We start from the raw sequence: 11314 nt of genomic DNA, 5'->3' as shown, positions 1-11314 counted from the left end.
GGGGGTCTGAATACTTTCCGTACCCACTGTATATATATATATATATAAAATGTAATGTATATATTTTATAATAACAAATGCAAAATATTAACAAAAACCTATTATAATATACAGTCAGGTCCGGCAGTATTTGGACACTGACTGAGTTTTTGTGCTTTTGCCTTTATACACCACTACAATGAATTTGAAATAAAACAATCAACGTGTGATTGAAGTGTAGACGTTTAGCTTTATTTTAAGAGGTTCCACAAAAATATGACATTTACCATTTAGGATTTACAGCCATTTTAAGCAAAGTACCTCCATTTTCAGGGGCTCAATAGTATTTGGACAAAGTGACATAATTGCAAATATAAGTACAATTTTAATACTTGGATGAAAATGACTGCCTGTAGTCTGGAGCCCATGGACATCACCACATTCTGAGCTTCCTCCCTGGAGATGCTTTGCCAGGTCTGATTGTGCATGTATATATATATATATATAAAGATATAGATCTTAAGCAGAGAGTCATAAAAATCTACCTATGAAGTTACTGTAACATACAGGACAACCTTTATACATCAGAGCCAATGACTTACAGAACAGTGAACTAAAGGAAATTAACGGACTTTTAATTGCATTTACTTTAATCCCTTGTCTTTAATCAGTAATGTAATCCTGCTAACGGGATGGGCATGTCAGCATATGGTTGCAACTTAACTGCTGTTTGTTTAGTCTGTGGGATGACTGTTGACTACTGCTGAATAATAACACTGCACCAGTAAATATGCCCAAACTAAACAAAACAGAAATGTATGCACTACATGTGCACATGCAGCTGAGCAAGACAGTCCATCACTGCGGATGACAGCAGGTGTCAAACACACAGTCTGCTATTGTGCAACCGTTCCTGCAAGTTATCAGTTTTCACCAGTGCAAACTGTAGAAGCTTGAGGTTGTTTGCCATATATTTTGCATTCCTTGGCAATATTAAACATGAAGCTAAGTTAACTGATAGGCTGCCTTGAAACGATGAGTGTAACAAAAAGTGCTATGAAAATATAAATTGACTTCATTCCAGCACATGCTATGCAGAACGCAAAAAGCTGTGCTACTGTTACATTACATTAATCATTTAGCTGAGGCTTTTATAATCCACATGAGGAAAAAACAAGAGTTTATACTGAAACCAACAATGTTAGCAGTGCAACAATACTAAAAATCAAGAGTAAACCAGAGCAATACAAGCCTAGAGCAGACATGTGTGTGCAGAAAACAGAGAAACAGGAGAAAAAAAATTATCTTCCTCAGTACTAAAAGTAAAAAAAGCATTTTTGTTACTTCAAATAAAATGCCCACTAACTGAAATATACGGTGGCCGAGAGAGCTCAACGCGCTGCAAATAGCAAAAACATCTTCATCAATTTGACAACACACATGCTGCAAATGCTCACAACATAAACAAATAAAGAAAAGCGCTGCAAATAGTCACAGACCACATTGAAAATGTTTAAGGGAACCGCAAAGTGACAAACATGGCTGGGACATGCACTGTCTACTCTGAAAGGTGAGATTTTCGTTTATTTTAACACCCTGATCATATTCATTAGCTCTTTTGTGTGGATATTATTAGCCTAAATAAGCTGACGAAATACACAATTACTGTAACTGTGAAAGGTTATGTAAGCTGGCTAACTTACTTTTACAACTTACCTTACAAAAATTAACCATAGCCTACTATTAAAATTAATTAATTAATACATATAATATATAAGAATAATTCAAACAAAAAAATGGTTACTGTAACCATGCACAAATTAACCATGGATTTACTACACTAACCATAGTTTTAACCATGGTATTTGTACAACTGTGGTTATACAAATGGTAATCAATAAGCCGAAAGAAGAAAAAAACATTGTTAATTTTCGTTTTGTTGGGGTAATTTTGTTGTGATGTGTGCTACTTGCGCATTTCTGTATTTGGATGTGTTGTGAGCATTTGCAGCTTGTTTTTGTATTTGGTTGTATTGCGAGTATTTGCAGCACATGTTCTGTTAAACTGATGAAGATGTTTTCTTGATTTGCTGGTGCTTTTTCTATTTGCATGTGTTTTTCTGAAGTTCTACGTTGAGCTCTCTCGGCCACCGTAGAAATAAAATAAAATATTGAAAAATTGTTGCAACATTTCTCATTTTCATTTAGTTTAACTTGATGTACTAAAACAACTCAAACTGAAATAAAAATGTAAAATTAAAAATGTATTGTTAACGAAAACTAAAACTATAAAAAATATCTTCATTATTTGAAATAAAATAAATATTAACATAAAATATAAAAAAACTAAAACCTTATTTTTTATTTCAGCTAGTTGCCAATGCAACATTTTTCATTTAGCTGAAGTTTAAATTTAAAAAATAACTAAAAATGAGTAAACTAAAACTACAAATGAAAACTTTAATAAAAAAACTAAATAGACATATTTTAAAAAATAAATAAAAAATGACAGAAACAACCAATTTAAAACTTTAAAATTAAAAATGAAAACAAAATATAGAAATAGAAATCAAAATATTAATAAAAAAAACTTTATATCTCAGTGACACTAAAATAACACCATCCAGTACAAATATTTTAAATCAAGATACATTTATTTGAGATGCAAAATGACATAAAATACAAAGTCTTGTTTTCTGATTTACTAGAATTTATCAATTTTCTTAAAAGGGAAAACAAATCTATTTTTCTGACCCCACTGTCAGATATATTTTCTTGTTTTATGCATAAACATTGATTCTTTTTTTTTTTTTTAGAAAGCAAGACTTCTTATCTCATGTCATGTTGCATATTTGTACATAAAAAGAAAAAAAAATTTAACTACCGAGTCAGAAAATGACTTGTTGCAGTACTTTTGTAACTATGTGCTAAACAAAACCTGAAGGAAAAACCCTGCACACATTCTACAGTATATGATATTCGTCATAAGGAGAGCCGCACACTTCATTTCCAATGTCTTTCTTCAGACAGCAGAATTGTGAGCTCTCCACAGGTTAATTCAACATTAGTGCAGGGATCCTCTGGAAAGCTCCGACGCTTTACCTGTCAGGAGAAGCAGCACGCTGCAAATCACTCTCACTATTAGTCCTCTCATCCTGCCAAACGTCCAGACGCTGACACACAGCTGACAGACGTCCAGCGATTTCTTCCTCCCAGTCCCTGTCTAACTTCTCTCTCTCTAGCTTCCTAGTTTTTTCCCTCTTGCACAAGTCGATCCACCTCTCGGTACCAAACGTCCAGGAGTGATTACGACAGACGCGTCCAGCATGATAATAATCCTCGGAGCCTCCCGTCCCGTCCCAGCTGACATCAGGAATGCCTGTCTGTCCGCCGTGAGCGACTGCTTTCCATGCCAGCCAGAGGACCACTCATTACTGGAGATGTGATTTGAGTCCTGTCCGTGTGGGAAGCTTTCAGAATAAACTACACCACTTTCCAAATCTGAACAGATTTAAAGCACTAGGCATCAGAGCATCCGCCGACTTTGTAAATAATAGTTAGAGAGAAAACTGAGCATCACACAGTCAGTGCTGGTAGATTATTCACATGCTGTAGAATGCAGATTACTTGAAAATTGCAGTTAGTAATGTAATCTATTACACATTTTAGGTAATGTAATCTGTCTACTTTTTGATTGCTTTTGACCCAGCTTGTTTATCACATTGATTTGAATAAGACGAGTTTAGTAACTTTAGTATAACTATAGTTAACTAAAACCATAAAAAAGCATTTTCATTGCTTGAAATTAAATAAACATTAACTGAAATTAAATTTTAAAATATTTCAGCTAGATGCCAAGGCAACATTTCTCATTTTCATTTAGTTTAACTTGATGTTCTAAAATAATAGTAAAAATTACGTTCTAAACTTAAAGTAAAAATTATATAGGAATTTAGAAAATACTAATAAAAAAAAAACACAACAATATTACTAAACATTAACCATAATAAGACAAAAAAAGGTAAAAATTTAAAATATTAATAAAAACTATAATATTATATCAATGATACTAAAATAACACTGTCCAATACAAATAACTAAATTCTTAAAACAAGAGACATTCATTTGAGATGCAAAATGACATAAAATAAGAAGTCTCGATTTCTGATAAATGTATACAAAATTTATTTTTAATACAAAAGTTATTTTATTCTTTGTTATCATCAAAATCAAGTGCATTAAACATTACATTATGTCATGGTTTCCCAGACTGGGGTTTGTGAGGAACTGCAGGGGGAAATTGATGAAAGGCTAATAATTAATTAACTTTTAGAAATGTTACATTAAAATAAATAAATAATTTTAAAATAAAACCAAATAAAAAAAACTTGATACTAAAATCTTGAACTAAAACAAGATGATTTTTTTTTATTCTCTTTTTTCCATGTAATTATAGTCACCTGACTAGTGGCCAGTAGGCAATTCCATAAAACTGGAAGATTTTCCTAACATACATAAGCAATGGGAAATTTAAAAACTTAAAATGTAAACAAAAATTTTAAATGGAAAATTTTAAATGTATAAAAAGAACTGCCATTTTGTGAGAATGCCTGTCTGTCCGCCGTGAGCGACTGCTTTCCATGCCAGCCAGAGGACCACTCATTACTGGAGATGTGATTTGAGTCCTGTCCGTGTGGGAAGCTTTCAGAATAAACTACACCACTTTCCAAATCTGAACAGATTTAAAGCACTAGGCATCAGAGCATCCGCCGACTTTGTAAATAATAGTTAGAGAGAAAACTGAGCATCACACAGTCAGTGCTGGTAGATTATTCACATGCTGTAGAATGCAGATTACTTGAAAATTGCAGTTAGTAATGTAATCTATTACACATTTTAGGTAATGTAATCTGTCTACTTTTTGATTGCTTTTGACCCAGCTTGTTTATCACATTGATTTGAATAAGACGAGTTTAGTAACTTTAGTATAACTATAGTTAACTAAAACCATAAAAAAGCATTTTCATTGCTTGAAATTAAATAAACATTAACTGAAATTAAATTTTAAAATATTTCAGCTAGATGCCAAGGCAACATTTCTCATTTTCATTTAGTTTAACTTGATGTTCTAAAATAATAGTAAAAATTACGTTCTAAACTTAAAGTAAAAATTATATAGGAATTTAGAAAATACTAATAAAAAAAAAACACAACAATATTACTAAACATTAACCATAATAAGACAAAAAAAGGTAAAAATTTAAAATATTAATAAAAACTATAATATTATATCAATGATACTAAAATAACACTGTCCAATACAAATAACTAAATTCTTAAAACAAGAGACATTCATTTGAGATGCAAAATGACATAAAATAAGAAGTCTCGATTTCTGATAAATGTATACAAAATTTATTTTTAATACAAAAGTTATTTTATTCTTTGTTATCATCAAAATCAAGTGCATTAAACATTACATTATGTCATGGTTTCCCAGACTGGGGTTTGTGAGGAACTGCAGGGGGAAATTGATGAAAGGCTAATAATTAATTAACTTTTAGAAATGTTACATTAAAATAAATAAATAATTTTAAAATAAAACCAAATAAAAAAAACTTGATACTAAAATCTTGAACTAAAACAAGATGATTTTTTTTTATTCTCTTTTTTCCATGTAATTATAGTCACCTGACTAGTGGCCAGTAGGCAATTCCATAAAACTGGAAGATTTTCCTAACATACATAAGCAATGGGAAATTTAAAAACTTAAAATGTAAACAAAAATTTTAAATGGAAAATTTTAAATGTATAAAAAGAACTGCCATTTTGTGAATATTAAGTAATCATGTAATACATTTTAAAAAACTGTAATCAGATTATGAGAATTTTTTATGTCCAGATTATCCAGATTACACTTAATCAGTTACTACCAGCACTGCATGCAGTTCACTAAACGACTGAGAATCACACACTATCAGACTTTCAAGTTGTTCCGAACGCAACAAACTAGTTAAATATGGGACTGGTTGCTAGGAGACACATGACAAATACAAACAATATGTGTTCTAAAATCGGCTCAAAATATCAAACATGTTTGATCTACTCTGACTGGATGAAGCAATCTTGAAGATAAAAAATTGGAGTCTGTGCTTCAGAACTTCAGATAATAATGTTAATCACAGGCCTTAGTTTACTAATAGATCAAAAATTGCTGTTTTAAAAACCTGTAGAAAACTCCTATGGTGTGAAAATGCTCATTTTCTTTCAGGATTTAGGAGCTCTGTATAAACTTCCACCTTAGAGATCTTGACAGAGACCCTGCTTGAATCAGCGCACAAAATAGACATGGACATGCTGTCATTTTTTAAGGTTTGGTTACTTGAAATAAAAGAAACCTTAACCAAAATATCATAAAACATAAAAAACTTTCCACTTTTTTTGAATTTCAGATATTGTCAGTTTAACTTGATGTACTAAAATAAAATAAAAGTGAAAAACAATATAGACAAAAAATACTAAAAATAACAAAAACACAATGAAATTACTTTAAATAATAAATAACTCTACCTAAATTAAAAATGAAAATAAAAAAATATGAAAAATCTCATTTAAAACATTAATTAAAACTTTGAGATATAATAGTATCTCAAACTTTTTTTACATTTCAGCTATTGTCAAGGCAACACTTCTCATTTTAATTTAGATGTACTAAAATAACTACAAATGAAAAAAAAAACAATATAGACAGATTTAAAAACTAAACTAAAATATCTAACTAAAATGAAAATGGAAAATATGAAATATGTAAAATATGACAAAACTGATTTAAAATATTAATAAAAACTATAGTAGTATCTCAATGATACTAAAAGTTCAAGTAAGGAAAATGCTTTTTGATTGTTTTAGTTTCAGTTTCAGAAAAATTACTAAAACTATAATTAAAATTAAAATGGAAAACATGAAAATAAAAAATAAAAATAAAAATGTTTATAAAACTACAATAGTATCTTAATGATACCAAAATTTTGAATAGAACACTTTTTTATGGTTTTAGTTTTAGTTTCAACAAAATTACTAAAACTTTAATCAAAATTAAAATGAAACTAAATATGAAAATAGAAACTATAATAGTATATTAATCATACTAAAACAACAGTTTGTGGAGTTTTGCAAAAATGTAAATAGAGGCATGTTTTCCTACGTGCGCCTACAATACGATGCGCATTCAGCCATTGATATATGTGCATTATTTTGAATGATGTGAAGTAAAGTCATGTGATATACGGAGCACAACTCACACACCTGTGAACCCCGCAGGACACGAGCACCCAAACGCATTGATGAGATCTTCACAGCTGCCTCCGTTTTCACACGGCGCGGACTCGCATTCGTTCACGTTAACTGAACAGTTGTCGCCTGCGAAACAGAGAATCTCCGGTTAAGCAGCTCTTTGAGAAGATGATGTTGATGATTCAATTCAATTCAAGTTTATTTGTAACATTCGTTGCAAAGCAGCTTTACAGAAAATGAAGGTTTCTACATTATATGTAGTAATAGCTTATCAGCGGTGACTATCTCAAGTTGATGTCCATATGGCAGAAATGTACAGTAAAATTAGATCTTTGTAAGGGCTGGATCCAGACTTGTGTAATTCAGAAACAGTATCTGACCTGTGAATCCAGCGCGGCAGTGGCACAAGAATCCGGCTGCGCTCTCGTAGCTGAAGTCCGTGTCCAGATCAGGCAGAAGTCTGTAGTGTCTGGAGTCAGATCGCTGGAAACATTCACCGTCGTTCTCGCACGGCTGCGTTTCACACTCATCCACATCAAGCTCACAGTTCTCGCCTTCATAGCCTGAAGGAAATAACAAGAGTTAAAGGTCCCATATTGTCAAAACTGAAATTTCCTGAACTTAAGGACATCAAAACCTAAAATAAAACTCCAGAAAGTTGTAAAATATGGGACCTTTAAAGAACTGTGTGTAAACTCGAGGAGAACTGACTTCACTACCAGTGCTGTTTTAGTATCACCAAATCTACTAAATCTATATATAGCACTACTAAATATAAATCTATCTACGCTTAATCTATAGTATTACTATACTATTATAGTTTTTATTAATATTTTGAATCAGGTTTTATTTTAATATTTTCCATTTTTAATTTAAGTTAAGAAAAATTGTAGTAATTTTGTTGTGCATTTTTATAATTTTTAGTCTGTTTTTTTTGTTTGTTTTATTTGTAGTTATTTTTGTACATCACATTAAACTAAGCTAAAATGAGAAATGTATTTGGCAAATAGCTGAAATTAAATAAAAGTTTAAGTTTTTTACATTTTATTTCAGTTAACATTTATTTCAAGTAGTGTTATTTTGATGAGATACTATTATAGTTTTTATAATTATTTACAATTGGTTTTTATTTCTGTTTTCATTTTAATTGTAGTTAAGGTAGTGTAGTTTATTGTAGTTTAATAGTAGTTTTAGTCATTTTGTTGTTTATTCTTGTCATTTTTATTAGTTTTTTGTATATGTTATTTTAGTGCATCAAGTTAAAAATTAAATTAAAGTGAGAAATTGTGCTTTAGCAACTAGCTGAAATTAAGTTTTTTATATTTTATTTTATTTCAGTTTATTTTATTTAAAGTAACAAAAATGTTTTTTATGGTTTTGGTTTTGGTTTTGGTTTTAGTTTTAGTTAACTATAAGAACCTGCTTCTTACAGTACATTCAGTTTTTATAATTTATTTCAGTCAACATTTATTTCAGGTAGTGTTATTTTAATATCATTTAGATATTACTATTATACTATTAGTACCTACTATTATATTTTTTATAAATATTTTCAATTGGTTTTTGTTTTTATAGTTTCTGTTTTCATTTTAATTGTCGTTAAAGTTTTAGTAATTTTATTGCGCATTTGTAATTTATTACTTTTTGTTTTATTTTTAAAATTATGTCTGTATTGTTTTGATTCATTTGTATCGGTTTTAGTTATTTTAGTACATCAAGTTAAACTAAAGAAAGAAAAACTGCCTTGGCAGTATATTTATTTAAAGTAAAAATTTTTTAATTGTTTTAGTTTGGTTTACTATAACAACCCAACTTCACACAGTACATCCACTAATGACCAAAACACCAGCAGATTCATAGACGATTACAAGCAAAAGTTATGAAAGATAAAAGAAATCAGTAAAGATCCTGCAGCATTTGAGATGCAAATACAGACACTTGATTTAAATTTTTAACTAATGCAATGCCGTGTCAGAAAACCCACTGTACATACAGTTTGTGCAGCACTAAAGCATCTTGTTTGTTTACAGTAAAGTCATTATTTAACAGAAGAGTTTATCCAAGTGACTTACAGAAAACTTAGTATCCTTGGATGAAGCACAGGTCAGTGCAGTGCTGATCGTTCATGGACCAAACTTTCAGGGTTCAAACATTCCAGCTTTTCAGTTACCAGCCCACATCTTTAACTTCTAGACCCCATCGAGCAGCATGTATTAAGGGAAATGTACAGTAACTGTTAATGAGTTTAAAGTAAGATTAAATAATTGGATGAGGTTAAAAGCTCCGGGGAGAAGATTATGACTTTAACAGATGGACTTCACTTGTGCTAATAGAAACTATGCATGAAGCTTGTTTTAAAAACAAGATGGCGCCGCAAATGGCAGCCACGACACGGAGCTCCGCTATTCTTCTTATGTTTTTGTTTGTTTTTCTGTGTTTTGTCATTCTTCTTCTATAAGTTTTACCAGAGACGAACTCCTTAACATTAAGCAACACATCCCAGACAATATTTTTCCGGTTTTTGATTATTCGGACGTTTTGTTGGACATTCTAGTCGGATGTACAGCTGTGTTGTTCAAACACACGTACAGACGCAGAAGAGGTAAACGCGCCGGCGGTTAAGCTCCGCGCGCGCAGCTTTCGAACTGTGCTCCCAAGCATTCATCTCGCGAATGTCCGCGCCCTTCTTAACAAAACGGATGAACTTCTTCTCCTCACCCGCACCAACAAGGACTTTTCAAACTCTGCTGCACTGTGCTTCACTGAAACCTGGCTGAGTGAAGCCATTCAGGATAACGCGCGACACCTGTTCTGTCGATTTGTGCTACCCTGTCAGATTTTGCTACCTCCTATTAAACAGTGGGTAGTACAATTCGACAACAAAAATGTACACCTACCCCAACCTTAAACCTACCCTTACAGTAATGCAAATACAGTAATTATGTTATATTCGCGGTTGTGGCTAGAAGGTATACAGCTATAGGAAACCAATAATAAATATTTTTTTCTACCTATTAGATTGTGTTTTATTAAAGTCTACACCTACCCCAACCCTAAACCTACCCTTACAGTAATGAAGATACATTAAATATTGTTGTTCAGCGTGAGAAAAAGGACAAAATATTGATGTGCGCATGCGCAGTAAACCCTGGTAGGACAATCTGACGGGTAGGATAAAATGTCAGGACACCGGGCTACCAGCAGTTCAGGGCGGATCACATAGTGGAGTTAACGGGGAAAACAAGAGGTGGTGGATTGTGTTTCTACATCAATGAAAGTTGGTGTTCAGATGTAACAACGCTAAAAAGGGTATGCTGTCTTAACTTAGAGGCACTCTTCATAAACTGTAAACCTTTCTACTCGCCGCGGGAGATTTCCTCTTTCATTCTGACAAATGTGTACGTTCCTCCGTACGCGTGCATGAGCGCCGCGATGCAACAGCTGGCCGAGCAAATAACTGAAATGGAGCAAAGGTACCCAGACTCTATTTTAATCATTGTTGGAGATTTTAACAAATCAAATCTCTCTCGTGAACTGCCAAAATACAAGCAGCACATTACATGTCCCACCAGAGACAATAATTTATTGGATCACTTTTACACCACTATAATGGATGCATATCACTCTGTCCCACGAGCAGCTTTGGGGCTCTCTGATCACTGTTTGGTTCATCTTATACCAACTTTCAGGCAGAAACTGAAATCAGCTAAACCTGTTAAAAGATGGACTAATGAAGCAGAGCAGGATTTACAAGCCTGTTTCGACCTCACTGATTGGAGTGTTTTTGAAGTTGCAGCCACCGATCTGGACGAGCTCACAGAGACTGTAACATCTTATATCAGTTTCTGTGAAGATATGTGCATTCCTACCAGGACATTCTTATCATTTAATAATGATAAACCATGGTTTACTGATCAGTTTCTGTGAGGATATGTGCATCCCCACCAGGACATTCTTATCATTCAATAATGATAAACTGTGGTTTACTGGTAAACTCAAACAGCTTCGTCATGCCAAAGAGGATACTTACAGATATGGGGATG

At 32.3% G+C, this 11314-nt stretch overlaps 1 pseudogene; it reads right to left on the bottom strand.

Moving 5' to 3' along the window:
* The window catches only part of LOC107671044 (protein crumbs homolog 1-like), a 49633-nt pseudogene that overhangs the window by 17706 nt on the left and 20613 nt on the right, over window positions 1-11314 (bottom strand).

Source organism: Sinocyclocheilus anshuiensis, unplaced genomic scaffold (genome assembly GCF_001515605.1).
Source record: "Sinocyclocheilus anshuiensis isolate Anshui unplaced genomic scaffold, SAMN03320099.WGS_v1.1 scaffold332, whole genome shotgun sequence".
In the NCBI taxonomy this organism is placed as follows: Eukaryota; Metazoa; Chordata; class Actinopteri; order Cypriniformes; family Cyprinidae; genus Sinocyclocheilus; species Sinocyclocheilus anshuiensis.
The sequence above is the reverse complement of the archived record's forward strand: the minus strand, read 5'-3'. Positions and strand labels throughout refer to the sequence as shown.